The sequence below is a fragment of the Oncorhynchus gorbuscha genome, linkage group LG16 (assembly GCF_021184085.1).
Source record: "Oncorhynchus gorbuscha isolate QuinsamMale2020 ecotype Even-year linkage group LG16, OgorEven_v1.0, whole genome shotgun sequence".
Classification (NCBI taxonomy): Eukaryota; Metazoa; Chordata; class Actinopteri; order Salmoniformes; family Salmonidae; genus Oncorhynchus; species Oncorhynchus gorbuscha.
In genome coordinates this window covers 40479592-40497031 of record NC_060188.1, presented here as the reverse complement: position 1 = coordinate 40497031, position 17440 = coordinate 40479592, and the positions used below count along the sequence as shown (strand labels likewise).

Below are 17440 nucleotides of genomic sequence, written 5' to 3'. Positions count from 1 at the left end.
AAAGTGTCCACTGCTTGTATACTTTGTATTTTGGCGAAAGTAGTACGACATCCGGGGACTTTTGGCATACTAACTATATCCTTAATATGACTAATAAGTATCTATATAGTCCATTTACAGTGGGTCAAAAAGTATTTAGTCAGCCACCAATTGTGCAAGTTCTCCCACTTAAAAAGATGAGGCCTGTAATTTTCATCATAGGTACACTTCAACTATGACAGACAAAATAAGAAAAAAATCCAGAAAATCACATTGTAGGATTTTTAATGAATTTATTTGCAAATTATGGTGGGAAAAAAAACAATTTGGTCACCTACAAACAAGCAAGATTTCTGGCTCTCACAGATCTGTAACCTCTTCTTTAAGAGGCTCCTCTGTCCTCCACTCGTTACCTGTATTAATGGCACCCGTTTGAACTTGTTATCAGTATAAAAAGACACCTGTCCACAACCTCAAACAGTCACACTCCAAACTCCACTATGGCCAAGACCAAAGAGCTGTCAAAGGACACCAGAAACAAAATTGTAGACCTGCACCAGGCTGGGAAGACTGAATCTGCAATAGGTAAGCAGCTTGGTTTGAAGAAATCAACTGTGCGAGCAATTATTAGGAAACGGAAGACATACAAGACCGCTGATAATCTCCCTCGATCTGGGGCTCCATGCAAGATCTCCCCCCTGTGGGGTCAAAATGATCACAAGAACGGTGAGCAAAAATACCAGAACCACACAGACCTAGTGAATGACTTGCAGAGAGCTGGGACCAAAGTAACAAAGCCTACCATCAGCAAGGGCATTGAAGATGAAACGTGGCTGGATCTTTCAGCATGACAATGATCCCAAACACACCACCCGGGCAACGAAGGAGTAGCTTCGTAAGAATAATTTCAAGGTCCTGGAGTGGCCTAGCCAGTCTCCAGATCTCAACCCCATAGAAAATCTTTGGAGGGAGTTGAAAGTCCGTGTTGCCCAGCAACAGCCCCAAAACATCACTGCTCTAGAGGAGATCTGCATGGCGGAATGGGCCAAAATACCAGCAAGTGTGAAAACCTTGTGAAGACTTACAGAAAACGTTTGACCTCTGTTATATACATACCCTTTGTTGGCAATGACAAAGTATTGAGAGAAACTTTTGTTATTGACCAAATGCTTATTTTCCACCATAATTTACAAATAAATTCATTAAAAATCCTACAATGTGATTTTCTGGATTTTTTCTCTCTCATTTTGTCTGTCATAGTTGAAGTGTACCTATGATGAAAATTACAGGCCTCTCATCTTTTTAAGTGGGAGAACTTGCACAATCAGTGGCACAATCAGTGGCTGACTAAATACTTTTTTGCCCTTTTTTGCCCCACTATGTCACAAATAGTACTGTTGGTGCAGTTAGTATGAGTATTTAAACACAGCTCAACACAGCTTCAAGTGTTTTTTCCAGCAGTGGTGGCAAAAGATGGGGTGCGTGCAGTTTGAAGGAAGATGAATGCATTTTTGCGAGCCATTGCTAACTAGCGTTAGCAGAATGACTGGAAGAGTTTACAGGAACAGCTAGCATGCTATATTAATATAGGAAAAACACTGCAAGCGAAATCGCAAAGTGTCTGTACACTTCCATAACATACGATATACACTCAGTTGTGGAAAAAGCACCGAATTGTCATACTTGAGAAAAAGTAAAAAAGATACCTTAATTGAAAATGCCTCAAATAAAAGTCACCCAGTAAAATACTACTTTAGTAAAAGGTATTTGGTTTTAAATATTCTTAAGTATCAAAAGTAAAAGATACTAATAATGAAAAATTCCTTATATTAAAATAAGCAAAACGGCACAATTCAATTAACATTATTTTTTTGCGGCTTGCCAGGGGCACACTCCAACACTCAGACTTTATTTACAAAGCATTTGTGTATAGTGAGTCCACCAGATCAGAGGCTTTAGGGATGTTCTCTTGATAAGTGTGTGAATTGGACCATTTTCCGTCCCGCTAAGCATTTAAAATGTAACAAGTACTTTTGGGTGTCAGGGAAAATGTATGGAGTAAAAAGTACATTATGATGTAAAAGTTGTCAATAATATAAATAGTAAAATACAAATACAAATACCAACCAAAAACAACTTAAGGACTACTTTAAAGTACTTTTACACCACTGTATACACTGAACAAAAATATAAAATGAAAGATGCAAAGTGTTGGTCCGATATTTCATGAGCTGAAAGAAATCTGAAAAATGTCCCATAGGAACAAAAAGCTTTTCTAACATTTTGTGCACAAATCTGTTTACATCTCTGTTCGTGAGCATTTCTCCTTTGCCAAGATAATCCATCCACCTGACAAGTGTGGTATATCAAGAAGCTGATTAAACAGCATGATCACAGGTGCACCTTGTGCTGGGGATAATAAAAAGGCCACAAAAATGCAACTTCAAAAATGTGCAGATTTGTCACTGCAACCACAAATGTCTCAAGATTTGAGGGAGCGTGGAATTGGCATGGTGACTGCAGAAATGTCCACCAGAGTGGTTGCCAGAAAATTGAATGTTCATTACTCTACCATAACTTGTTGACTTGTTATAGAGAATTTTGCAGTACATTTTCTGTAGTTTGGAATCAGACCTGCACAACGGCTTTACGAAACTGTTTCAGTTTATTTTTTACCTTTATTTAAATAGGCAAGTCAGTTAAGAACACATTCTTATTTTCAATGAGGGCCTAGGAACAGTGGGTTAACTGCCTGTTCAGGGGCAGAACAGATTTGTACCTTGTCAGCTCAGGGTTTGAACATGCAACCTTCCGGTTACTAGTCCAACGCTCTAACCACTAGGCTACCCTGCCACCCCAGTTCAGCAGTATTCTTGGGATGTCTGGTGTGAACTGCTCGAGGTCATGGCATCTCAAAATCGTGCTGAGGTCAGGCATATTTTGTTGGTTTGTTGTCCTGTTGCTTCACCCAACTTCTGTTGAGTTTCAATAGATGGACAGAGAGCCTAACATTCTCCTGCAAACTGTCTTGGTAAACTTGGGAATTCATTTTCCCGTCGATGATAGCAAGCTGCCCAGGCCCTGAGCCAGCAAAGTAGCCCCAAACCATGATGCCCCACCACAATAGTTTACAGTTGGGATGAGTTTTTGATGTTGGTGTGCGGTGCCTTTTTTTCCCCACACAGTGTTGGGTGTTCCTTCCAAACAACTCCGATGTAGTTTCATCTGTCCACAGAATATTTTGCAGTAGCGCTGTGAAACATCTAGGTGCACTTTTGCGAACTTCAGACGTGCAGCAGTGGCTTCTTTTTTGTGTCCTCCAATGAACACCATTCTTGTTTAGTGTTTTACATATCGTAAACTCGTCCACAGAGATGTTAGCATGTTACAGAAATCTCTGGAGGTCTTTAGCTGGCACTCCAAGATACTTCTTAAGCTCAGCCTTCTGCGCTGTGCTCTTGCAGTCATCTTTGCAGGATGGCCACTCCTAGGTAGAGTAGCAACAGTGCTGAAATTTCTCCAATTACAGACAATTTGTTTACTTTTTTACTTTTGTAACCCTTTCAATCTTTATACAAGTCCACAATTCTTCATCTTAGGTCTTCTGAGATCTCTTTTGATCGAGGCATGGTTCACATCAGACAATGCTTCTTGTGAATAGAAAACTGTTTTTTATAGAGCAAGGCAGCTTTAACCAACATCGTCTCATTGATTGGATTCCAGGCTAACTGACTCCTGACTCCAATCAGCTTTTGAGAAGTCATTAGCCTAGGGGTTCACATACTTTTTCCAACCTACACTGTGAATGTTTAAATGATATATTCAATATAGACAAGAAAAATACAATAATGTGTGTTATTACTTTAAGCAGACTGTTTTTCAATTGTTGTGGCCTGTAAAAAGATCAGATCAAATTTGATGACCGACTTATGCAGAAATCCAGGTAATTCCAAAGGGTTCACATCAAAAACAAATGGAGAAAATTGCATCCCCATAACATTAACATGGAAATAGCTGTTCTACCATTCAGCCTACAGTAGCAGCCAATGTATGGTGTCAATGTAGGCTTACATTCCAAGAGACGTAAGAAAAAAATGGATATTAACCTGTTTACACACTTGTCCTTCAGACAAGGTGGTGACTGAAAAATTTTGTGATGTTTGATATAAGAAACCAAAATAAAATGCATTATTATTCCCATATCATTATTACAGAGAATCAGACAAATGATGATACCCTCTACCTATTGGCTACTTAACTTCTTTGGGAATGGGGGGCAGTATTGAGTAGCTTGGATGAATAAGGTGCCAAAAGTAAACTGCCTGTTACTCAGGCCCAGAAGCTATATGCATATAATTAGTAGATTTGGATAGAAAACGCTCTAAAGTTTCCAAAACTGTTAAACTAATGTCTGAGTATAACAAAACTCATATGGCAGGCAAAACACCTGAGAAAAATCCAACCAGGAAGTGGGAAATCTGAGGTTTGTAGTTTTTCAAGTGATTGCCTATCCAATATCCAGTATAAATGGTATCAAATTGCACTTCCTAAGGCTTCCAGTAGATGTCAGTCTTAGAAAGTTGTTTCAGGCTTCTTTTGTGAAAGGGGAGCGAATAAGAGCGGTTTCAAATGGTCAGGCTGAAAGCCTTTACTCTTGCGTGTGAGTGCGACGGTCGTTCCATTTCCTTTCTAATGCCAACGGAATTGTCCGGTTGGAATATTATTGAAGATTTATGATAAAAACATCCTAAAGATTGATTATATACATTGTTTGACATGTTTCTACGAACTTTGTCTGGACTTAGTGCCCGTGCTTTGTGCATTTGGATTAGTGAACTAAACGTGTGAACAACAAGGAGGTTTGGACAAAGATAAAAAATAAATTTATTATGGAACTGGAATTCCTGAGTGCATTCCGATGAAGATAGGTAAGTGAATATTTATAACGCTATTTTGGACTTTTGTTGACTCCACAAATTGGCGGGTATATGTATGGCTTGTTTTGGGGGCCAAGTGCTGTACTATGTACATAAGGCTGCCTCTAAGGTGCAGTGTTGAGTAACAGGGTGGTAGCCAGCTAGTGATGGCTATTTAACCGTCTGATGGCCATGAGATAGCTGTTTCTCACTCTTTCGGTCCCAGCTTTAATGCACCTGTACTGACCTCGCCTTCTGGATGATTGCGGGGTGAGCAGGCCATGGCTTGGGTGGTTAATGTCCTTGATGACCTTTCTTTGACGTCGGGTGCTGTAAATGTCCAGGCCAGGCAGCGTGCCCTCTGATGCTTTGGGCAGACCATCCCACCCTCTGGAGAGCCCTGCGGTTGCAGGAGGTGCATTGCCGTAGCAGGAGGTGATACAGACCGACAGGATTCTCTCAACTGTACATCTGTAAAAGTTAGTGAGGGTCTTAGGGGCCATGCAGAAAGTTTTCAGCCTTCTAAGGTTGAAGAGGCGCTGTGGTGCCAGGAAAATGTGGGTGGACCATGACAGATTGTCAGTGATGTGTACGCTGAGGAACTTTAAGCTTTCCACCTTCGTCGCTGCGGTGCCATCGATGTGGACAGGGGCGTGCTCCCTCTGCTGTCTCCATAAACTCCACGATCAGCTCCTTCGTTTGTTGATGTGGAAGGAAAATAATATCTCCCTCAACCACTCTGCCAGGGCCCTCACTTCCTCCCTGTAGGCTGTTTCGTCATTGTTGGTAATCAGGCCTACTACTGTTGGGTCATCTACAAACTTAATTGAGTTGGAGGCGTTTGTGGCCACACAGTCATGGTGCAATGTAATGTAGTTTATATTGAAAGTGGATAATATTGCATTGATTCAAACACAATTCCCACAGTAGAGTGAAACGTTGATAGTGGTAACGAAAGGAGAAATGTCTAGAAAGTTGAGTGACGTTCAATCCCGTGCTTCTCTGAGCAGGCTTATACTTATTCTGCACGGTAGTCCAAGGCAAGCTTGCAGCTTAGAGGGAACATTACACTTCGCTACTAATTCATTGCAGCTGCAGTGCTGGTTGTAGTGCGATTGGAGGTAGGGGGCACATTTTATGTTTTGTAAAAGTGTTGAATAAAAACTGATCAAACTCACTCAAAAACAGCTGCTCTTTGCTGTTATGCAACGTGGCTGATGCAACAGAAAACAATTAGCTCAAAATGTTGATAAACTATTAGGCTATTTCTTCACATTATAAGCACAGCAATGCACACATGGTAGTAGGCGATAAGCATATTTTCATACCAGCCAGGTAGGCTATACTCCTGTTGTAAAGATAAGCAATGTGCTTAATATTAGGAAAGCTGAGAAATAAATAGTAACCTATAGAAAGCTCTTATTAGATTGCGATTTGTATTTTATTTTTAAAAAGGGCTGTTTTCGGAATGGTAAAGAACTGTAACTGTGTGATTGCGGGGATGCAGGGTTGTGTAACAAACAAAACAACAACAAATGTGCCTGCTCTAAGTTCCTCAACGGCACAGCTAGGAGAGATAAAAAAATTTTTTTAAAATAAAGCCTAGTTGAAGACTATTTGAGTCATAAAAGTGCATTGAAATTACTTAGGAACTGTGCACATGTTGGAGAGGTGTGTGTGGTCACTTGAAGACACCAGTTACTCCTCTCACTCAAACCCTTGCATTTGTTGTCCTACCCCACATTTCCAGGAATATTCTTACTGAATGTATCCAGCGCATTTTCAGATTTAGTTAACAAATGTGGTCAAAAGTATAGTAAATGGAAAATGTACATAAAATCAAGTGATTCAACTGAGACTGCTCTTCTCTGTATCACGGAGGCGCTCCGGACTGCTAAAGCTAACTCTCTCTCCTCTGCTCTCATCCTTCTAGACCTATCGGCTGCCTTTCGATACTGTGAACCATCAGATCCTCCTCTCCACCCTCTCCGAGTTGGGCATCTCCGGCGCGGCCCACGCTTAGATTGCGTCCTACCTGACAGGTCGCTCCTACCAGGTGGCGTGGCGAGAATCTGTCTCCTCACCACGCGCTCTCACCACTGGTGTCCCCCAGGGCTCTGTTCTAGGCCCTCTCCTATTCTCGCTATACACCAAGTCACATGGCTCTGTCATAACCTCACATGGTCTCTCCTATCATTGCTATGCAGACGACACACAATTAATCTTCTCCTTTCCCCCTTCTGATGACCAGGTGGCGAATCGCATCTCTGCATGTCTGGCAGACATATCAGTGTGGATGACGGATCACCACCTCAAGCTGAACCTCGGCAAGACAGAGCTGCTCTTCCTCCCGGGGAAGGACTGCCCGTTCCATGATCTCGCCATCACGGTTGACAACTCCATTGTGTCCTCCTCCCAGAGCGCTAAGAACCTTGGTGTGATCCTGGACAACACCCTGTCGTTCTCAACTAACATCAAGGCGGTGGCCCGTTCCTGTAGGTTCATGCTCTACAACATCCGCAGAGTACGACCCTGCCTCACACAGGAAGTGGCGCAGGTCCTAATCCAGGCACTTGTCATCTCCCGTCTGGATTACTGCAACTCGCTGTTGGCTGGGCTCCCTGCCTGTGCCATTAAACCCCTACAACTCATCCGCAGCCCGACTGGTGTTCAACCTTCCCAAGTTCTCTCACATCACCCCACTCCTCCGCTCTCTCCACTGGCTTCCAGTTGAAGCTCGCATCCGCTACAAGACCATGGTGCTTGTCTACGGAGCTGTGAGGGGAACGGCACCTCAGTACCTCCAGGCTCTGATCAGGCCCTACACCCAAACAAGGGCACTGCGTTCATCCACCTCTGGCCTGCTCGCCTCCCCACCACTGAGGAAGTACAGTTCCCGCTCAGCCCAGTCAAAACTGTTCGCTGCTCTGGCCCCCCAATGGTGGAACAAACTCCCTCACGATGCCAGGACAGTGGAGTCAATCACCACCTTCCGGAGACACCTGAAACCCCACCTCTTTAAGGAATACCTAGGATAGGATAAGTAATCCTTCTCACCCCCCTTTAAGATTTAGATGCACTATTGTAAAGTGACTGTTCCACTGGATGCCATAAGGTGAATGCACCAATTTGTAAGTCGCTCTGGATAAGAGCGTCTGCTAAATGACTTAAATGTAAATGTTAAATGTAAGTGTAATGTTTGGATTTAGGTTTGTCAATTGTCCACAACTTTGGTCTAACAATTTCCCATAATCTCCAAATTGTTCCCTTTCAATTGCTACCATGCTTATGCATTTCATATTTCTTCTGTAAGAAACATTTCAATGTATCCCTATCCATTTACTGTGCTTCTGGAAAGTTTTATTACATTACGGCTTTATTCTAAAATTGACATTTATTTTTGTTCCCTCCATCTACAGATGCATGCCCTCAGTTTTTCTTCAGAAATATTTTATTTACATAAGTATTCAGACCCTTTGCTATGAGACTCAAAATTGAGCTCAGGTGCATCCTGTTTCCATTGATCATCCTTGAGATGTTTCTACAACCTGATTGGAGTCCAGCAATGGTAAGTTCAATTGATTGGACATGATTTGGAAAGGCACACACCTCACTATATAAGGTCCCACAGTTGACAGTGCATGTAAGAGCAAAAACCAAGTCATGAGGTCAAAGGAATTGTCCATAGAGCTCCAAGACAAGATTGTGTCGAGGCACAGATCCAGGGAAGGGTACCAAAAATTTTCTGCAGCATTGAAGGTCCAAGAGCACAGTGGCCTCCATTATTCTTAAATGAGCTGGCCCCCTGGCAAAACTGAGAAATTGGCGAAGGGCCTCGGCCAGGGACGTAACCAAGAACCTGATGGTCACTTTGACAGAGCTCCAGAGAACCTTCCAGAAGGACAACAATCTCCTTTTAATTTTTTGGTACACCTATTGGAGAGCTCTTCTTTGTTCACACCAATTCAGCATCATTCACACACTCTTATTAAGCTTTAGCCCCACCCATCTCAAAGGGTTGATCCAGCAGTCAAACACCCAAGCTAACATTCACTAGCTTAATAGCTACTTACAGACACAAATGAGAGAGCAGGTTAGGCTGGTTTTATGTTATGAACCATAATCCCAACTCATGTCGTTACTACCCTGCATGAATCTGCAGGTAGCTAACCAACCAGGTTCAATGTTAGCTAGCTAACACTAACAAAGCAAATGGCTCCGAGATACAAATAATATTATAATACACATAATGTTAGCTAGCAAGCCAGCTAGCTAACAGTACACTAACTTGAAATGAAAACTGACAAAATTAGAAGTGTAATATCTGAAAATGTAGCTAGCTAAACTATCTTACCTGTATACATAGATGGAGACTTCTCCCTCTCTGTCACGGATGCTATGGTTGCGGATGCCCTCACTTTGAAGATGTAATCCGGAGACAGTGGTTCTCCATCTCCTTAGCTATATCATACTGTAATTCCACTGATTTCAAAACTCGATCCTCAAAAAAGTGGAGAGCAACACTTCCGCAGTTCTATTATGGAAAACAATTTTTTTAAAGCCACGTTAGACAGGATTACCTACACATACTGACCAGCTCCAACGTGCTACATGGCAGACCAATCCGAAATCCTCTCGGAATGTCCAGCACACTCAATATCTCAGTCAATCATAGCTAGTGGGAAGGTTGCTGACTTTGTCTGTGGCTAAACCAACTAGGCTCGTAATTTAACAGCTGGCATACAAGTTTGTTATTAAGGCACATGAAAGTTCACACATTGCAGAAGGCATTTCTGCCCCCCAAAAACACATTTGATTAAAAACATTTTTTTTAAATCATCCAAATCCTGTCCAATCAATTTAATTTACCACAGGTGGACTCCAATCAAGTTGTAGAGACATTTAGGATGATCAACGGAAACAGCTCAATTTCAAGTCACCTAGCAAAAGGTCCGAATACTTATGTAAATAAGGTATCTGTTTTTTTGTCACTATGGGGTATTGCGTGTAGATTGATGAGAAATTTATCATTTTTAGAATAAGTCTATAACGATTTATGACTCACCACCTGAAGTAACATTATCATTTTTTTTAAATATATTTAAATGTTTTACATTGGATAAAAGTAGAGACTCAGAGCTACACCATGGTATATCATACACGGTATTTGAGGAACAATGGGAAAGTAATTCTGCTTTGAAAGTTGATAAATTACATTTGTGTTGAGAAAGCTCGTCGTGTACACTCATTCAGCATCGTTCACACCCTCTTACAGCTTTAGCCCCACCCATCTATCTCATTGCTTTCAGAGCACACACACTTGACGCTCTGGTCTTGATTGGTTTACCTCTGGATAACTTGAAAACAGCCTAACCAACTCTGCAGGCAACAATTTCATTATGCTTTTTAGCCAACGTTTACTGACACCGGACATATTCAACTGGTGTTGTACACTTTAGCTTAAGACATGTAGCTAGCTACCTAGGTAAACAATGAACATCGCTAGGTAAACAACATGTGAGAGCAAACACACACACACACACACATCACATTAGCTAACGGGCCAGCCAGCTAACGCTAGCTAATATACACTGTAGCTTGAAATAAAACCACTGTCAAAATTAGAAACGTGTAATATCTGAAAATGTAGATAGCTAGACCATCTTACCTGTATACATAATCATGCATGTTGGACACGTCTCCCTGTTACGGGTCCATGACACAAATGCCCTTAGTTTGAAGACATAATCCTGAAGCAGGTGTTGTCCCAGCTCTTTAGCTATCATACTCTAATTCCACTGATTTCAAAACTCGATCCTCCAGAAAGTGGAGAGCAACACTTATGCAGCTACATTTTTTATTTTATTTTAAGCCACGTTCGACATGATAGCCAAGAGACTGGCCAACGCAAAAAGGCTTCAATAGGGCAAACCAATCCGAACTCCTCTCTCTGTATGTCCAGCCCACACATTATCTCAGCCAATCATGGCTAGTGGGAAGGTTGCTGTCTTTTTATGTGGCTTAACCAACAAGGCTCGTAACTGAACAATTGTATTTGTATTTAAAGATGGCATACAAGTTTAAGGCACATGAAAGTTCATGTTCAAGAAAGCATTTCTGCCAACAACAAAAAACATTGATAATATTCTGACACCATTAACACTCTGTCATAACATAGGCAGAAGGGGAATCTCCCCTTGCTCTTCAGTATTGGTAAAGGAATGTCCTTGTCTACAGAAGACCTGCTGCCAAAACTACCATCCAAAAGTTAATATTGGATCAACGCTGCTAATATAGGAATGTTAAGAATATTCTTTAGGTCCCTGCTGACCAATGTCATATTACTTTTCATTTGGCGAGGTTATTAAAAACTGTATGAACCAAATACTGTAACTTAGGACGGAAACCCCCTCATGCTGTCAAGTTTCCATCCAATAAGTTGTCTGATATATGAAAATGGGTAAAACTATTTTTGTTAAGATAGGAATTTGATTTTAGGAGTCATAAGAGCACATTAAGTAGCCACGCCCCAGATGAGGTCAGAGAGCTCGTCAGCGTGATGGAACCGCCCTTTCTGACCAGAGTACTTAAAAGGACTCGCTAAGAATTAATATATCAGACCAAAAGATATGAGACCATGGTCCACACGTTGAAATGGTTAGAAACTCAAACTCTCAACGAGTTGAAGAAAATGAACTTCACAGACCAATCAAAATGTAAATATTAATTGGCACATTTAAAAACTGTCCTTCTGTGAAGCGCAGTCGAGAACTAGATCAGTACGATGGCAAGGTCGATAAACCAGGAGGATTCGCCATCATCGTTTAAATCTCCAGTTTAAACAAATTATTTGTCCCTTCTGTAGTTTCAATTAAATTCAAATCAGCATTGAAAAAAAGGAGCAAGTTTAAGTTTGTTCCACCTAAATGAGTCTGACCACAAGTCAGAGATCATGATGATGGCACACCAAATGTGTTTGATGGATTGTGGGAAAAGAGCAGGAATAGGCTTTTTTAGGCTACAGTCCAAGCTAAGTCTTCCAATGGTGCAACTGCTGACGGCATCCAAAGATTATCCAACTTGAATAAATGCTTGGAGGTAAGGACGACTGCAATGGTGTAATCTACGGCAATACGGCTATCAGTTATTATTGATATCTACAAAGCACATTGATGTGAATCACACTGCCGCTCTCATTTAGCTATTTGCGCATTACGGATTGTGGTTGTTGTGGATGGCTGGTCACTATTCTAAATGTGTATTTGGACCCAATAATGGTTGAATTCAAGATGTTTAAGCTGCCTAGCAACCATTGTTTTTTAAACCAGTGGACAGCCAGTGGAAGAAAAAAAATGTCTTGCAAAAGCTGCATAGCGAGGAGCCAAGACGACAAAAAAAACTTTTATTACTCAATCTAATTCACACTGATAAAAAAAATCCACAAGCCTAATAGACACATGCTCAAACTTGCACACTTTTGATTGACCCGTTGTCTATTTTTGGATGGATATGGACATACATACATACATACATACATACATACATACATACATACATACATACATACATACATACATACATACATACATACATACATACTTTTATTTTTTACATCACAACTATGAAATAACATAAGGAATAATGTAGTAACCAAATAATGTGTTAAACAACAATATATTTTAGTTTTGAGATTCTTAAAATAGCCACCCTTTGCCTTGATGACAGCTTTGCACACTCTTGGCATTCTCTCAACCAGCTTCACAAGGAATGCTTTTCCAAAAATCTTGAAAGAGTACCCACATATGCAGAGCACTTGCTGGCTGCTTTTCCTTCACTCTGCAGTCCAACTCATCCAAAAAACATTCAATTTGGTTGAGGTCGGGAATTGTGGAGTCCAGGTCATCCGATGCAGCACCCCATCACTCTCCTTGGTAAAATAGCCCTTACACAGCCTGGAGGTGTGTTGGGCCACTGTCCTGTTGGGGGGAAAAATGATAGTGGGACTAAGCCCAAACCAGATGGGATGGCTTATCCCTGCAGAAAGCTATGGTAGCCATGCTGGTTAAGTGTACCTTGAATTCTAAATAAATCACTGACAGTGTCACCAGAAAAGCACCCCCACGCCATAACACCTCCATGCTCTACAATGGGAAATACACATGCAGAGATCACCAGCACCACGTCTCACAAAGACACAGGGGTTGGAACCTAAAATCTCAACTTTGGACTCAAGACTAAAGGAAAAATTTCCACAGGTCTAATGTCCATTGCTCATGTTTCTTGGCCCAAGCAAGTCTTCTTATTGGTGTCCTTTAGTAGCAGTTTCTTTGCAGCAATTCGACCATGAAGGCCTGATTCACACAGTCTCCACTGAACAGTTGATGTTGAGATGTGTCTGTTACTTGTACTCTGTGAAGCATTTATTTGGGCTGCAATTTATGAGGCTGGTAACTAATGAACTTATCCTCTGCTAAAGAGGTAACCCTGGATCTTCCTTTCCTGTGGCGGTCATCATTTAGAGCCAGTTTCATCATAGCACTTGACGGTTTTAGCGACTGCACTTGAAGAAACTTTCAAAGTTATTGAAATGTTCCACATTGACAGACCTTCATGTCTTAAAGTAATGATGGACTGTCATTTCTCTTTGCTTATTTGAGCTGTTCTTTCCATAATATGGACTTGGTCTTTTACCAAATAGGACTATCTTCTATTTACCCCCCCACCTTGTCACAACTGATTGACTCAAACAAATTAAGAAATAAATTCCACAAATTAACAAGGCACACCTGTTAATTGAAATGCATTCCAGGTGACTACCTCATGAAGCTGGTTGAGAGAATGCCAAGAGCGTGCAAAGCTGTTATTAAGGCAAAGGGTGGCAACTTTGAAGAATCTCAAATATATTTTGATTTATTTAACACTTTTTTAGTTACTACATGATTCCATGTGTTATTTCATAATGTTGATGTCTTCACTATTATTCTACAATGTAGAAAAAAAGTCAAAATAAAGAAAAACCCTTGAATGAGTAGGTGTTCTAAAACTTGACAGGTAGAGAGAGAGAGTGTGATTGAGTGAGTAAATATATATCCTTTGATTCGTGAAGAATATAACGTATGCCTCATGAGCTTAGTTCAACTGTCACACTCCATATAAACTCAAAATATAAGCTTGTTTTACACCAATGTTTGTAAACATTGTAAATGTAAACAAATACTGTATAGCCACATAACATGGTTAAAACAACTATTTGTAAATAATGGAGGGTCAGTCCTTGCAGCCATAGCTCTGTCTATTAATCTGGGAGTGGTTACATTTCTCCAGGCCCATTCCTCAGCTTTTTACCAAAAGAGGCGGGGCGACCGTTTTGTTATTGTTTCACCTGTGGATTTACCCTTTAAAAACAGTTGCATATTATCAAGATATCAAAGTGCCACCAACAAAAAGGTAAACAATAGGCCTATAGCAAATTCACTTTTCAGTAGTGCTCAAAGCATGCCATTCCATGAGCCCAGCATTTATTTTTCAACTCAAATTAATGAGCCCAATCAGTCCTCCATGACAACAAATAGACAACAAAGTACGACTGGCTAATAAGTCCTTAGTTTTGGGGTCATACTCATGTAACAGTATAGACTTCACGTTCGTACTTCCAAGGTCTCAGAGCAAGTGACGTCACCGATTGAAACGCCACTAGCGCGCAACACCGCTAACTAGCTAGCCATTTCACATCGGTTACACTCAGGTAAAACAATTTGGCTAACCTATACTTCCATATTTCCAAGTCCTATTCTTGAAGATCAAAGGGCACTTAATTTATTGGAATGACTGGAATTCTGAAATATCTTTACATTAAAAACCAAAGTCTCATTTAATCATATTATTATATGTAGTACAACGCAATGGGTTAGAAGCCTACATAACCAACCCATTAAGTAAAACATAACATCCATAATGGCCAGCTATGTAAACTTCAACATTGATTTATCCTGCAACACACATTGTTGTCTTCTAATGCCTCTTAAGGGGAAAGTAATCTACAAATTACTGAATGTAATCAGATTACGTTTTTGAGTTAGGGTAATCCAAAAATACATTTAGAAAGTAACCTACCCAACCCTGCTAATGACGACAACTTTTTTTTCTCAACTCTAACTCTAATACTGAGCCAATTACACTCACCGGAGTACCTAACATAGGCTTTGAAAACGCACACAATAATAAACTACCAGAGCACCAAGTGCCACTGACTGAGAATCTTTCTTGACATGAAAATTAATTTGACTAACCAACTAACCAACTAAACAGCTGCTCTTAGCAAAAAATGTGTTTGGAATTAACAGCCTATTTGCTAGAAATGTAAGCGTTTACACTTGCTCCAATTATGTGGGAAATCCATCTACCAAATCTATTCATTTTAAAATATTGATTACTCATCCTTTCCATTATCATTCACCTGACGATAAGACAAGATGTGAACAATTATGTGTGTGGGTGGGTGGTGGGGGCTGGTTGTCTGCGAGGAGGTCCCTGGCAAAGAGAAGGTTGAAGACCCCTGTTCTCGCTAGCTAAATATGAAGGGTCGCAGTGGTGCAACCTATTGGCTGCGACTGGGAATTGCATCAAGTTAAACAGGAGAAAGTGATTATTACATCATATAAACTAAAGTATGTACATGAAGCTTGTAAGCTTTGTGTGGCTAATAAAATCACCAATGGGCTCAGGGATCGACATGGTGATAAAAATGCTCTACTGAGACGCATACTTTTTTACACTGACAAGAAGGGCGTCTAACTAAATAAGAGAGCACAGGGGTCACACTACCTTACAGCTGAATCATTGCACAATAAAATATCTCCTAACGTTACGGGATTTATGGCTGTAACTAGCCAGATCATGCAAGATAGCTGCCAAATACAACAAGATGCAATCAAATCACACATTCGACGACATGTTACCTTAATCAGACAAGGGAGTTTTCCAAACTAGATCATATCCATTCAGTTCGACTTTGCTGGAATTCTGAGCTCTATGGCTTCTAATCCGTCTTCACGGGAAATATTCCTCGTGCAACGCTGAATTTCTGAGCTCTATGGCTTCTAATCCGTCTTCACAGGAAATATTCCTCGTGCAGCGCTGAATGATTTGCTGCATTCCCCGTTGGAAAAGTATTGATGTAGCTTGCTAGCTCGTGCGCTGTTATTCCCTTGCTCACGTGACGTAGCTAGCTACAGTTTATGTATGGTGCTGTCAAATGTTAAAAGAAGCCAACAGGATGCAGTCAAGTTAGCTATTTTTGCTAGCAATATACTTAACTCAGACAGTAAGCAAAAACGAACATGAATTCGTTAGCTATAAATTCTAAATGGACAGCAGAATTGACATAACCAGCATTCTATGATGCAGTACAGTAGAAAACTCATTGACATTACATAATATCCACGCTAGCTGGCGGGTTACAGTTAACGTTACAGTAGTTACAGATTAAAACGTTAGCTGGTGCTGCACATTAGCAAACTGCGGTAAACGCCCCTCTAAAGACAGACAGGACTACCGTTATACTCTAAAAAGCTGTCAAAAACACGGCTGCTGGCCTCTGTTATTTGAGAATTATCTGTTAATTGAATTATTAGAATATTCCGCCCTGAAACATAGTTGTATGGAATTGAATAGAATGTATAAAATCATAATCAGCATCTAACAGCCTCTCAAGCCAATGTAGAAATAGCGTATCCAGTAAACAAGCTAACTTGCAAATATAAAAACACTTTTAAAAGTGTTTTCGATTACTGGTAACATTGCCTCTCTTTATCAAGTTACGCCAAACTCGTACATGCAACGTTAGCTAATTTCGCTAGCTATAACCAATGGTTAGCTAGCTAACGTTAGATAGCTAGCTACTACCTTTCAAAGCGTGGACTTTGTTAACGTTTGTCAATAATGACTAGTTATTATAACTCATGATTGAGTTAAAACATATCTGATGTTACTTACGAATGACAACACATTGCTAGCCAATAAGTACGAAAACAGTCCTAGCTAGCTATAGCCACTCAACTTCCAACGCAAAGAAACTTTGTAGACGACGTCCTTGAGGCGCGCTCCAGGTGACACTGCAGTATGTGAAGCGAGCTATTCTGAAACACAAACTAACAACGTTATATAGAGACATAAATTCGGTACAATTGTGTAAACTTCAAAAGCACGGCACACTGTGATTAACACGAATAATTTCAATGGCGCAACAAAGTCCGTATAAAATGTACATGGGGGCGAAAGGACCTATGTGAAGCAAGCCACAATAAGGATTAGTCACAATAGTGGCGTTTGCGGTTCGCCTTCAAATTAAAAGGTCCTTCATTGAACGTGATGCAAGCGGATACAAATAGTGCAATCACGCCATATTTTGACTAAATAATGCTGAACAAGGTTGGAATATTATAGAAATTCAACAAAAAGTAATAATTTGTTTATTTTTTATTTTTTTAAGTAGTAAAAAAAAAGTTTAGCTCACACTGTGAATGTATAAGACTTCAGAATTGCAT

At 40.5% G+C, this 17440-nt stretch overlaps 1 protein-coding gene across 3 annotated transcripts in view; it reads right to left on the bottom strand.

Annotated features, from left to right (window-relative positions):
* Positions 1-17164, bottom strand: part of LOC123998756 (glucocorticoid receptor-like) — a 97388-nt gene extending 80224 nt beyond the window's left edge. The window contains exons 1-2 of one of the 3 annotated variants that reach the window (XM_046303881.1): positions 15977-17164; positions 15854-15915 (exon numbers count right to left, since the gene is read on the bottom strand). The gene's annotated coding sequence lies outside the window, so the exon portion shown is untranslated. Of the gene's footprint in view, positions 1-15853 lie in introns of all 3 variants that reach the window. The other 2 variants (XM_046303879.1, XM_046303880.1) reach the window with 2 other exon arrangements.
* Between the last annotated feature and the right edge of the window lie 276 nt (positions 17165-17440).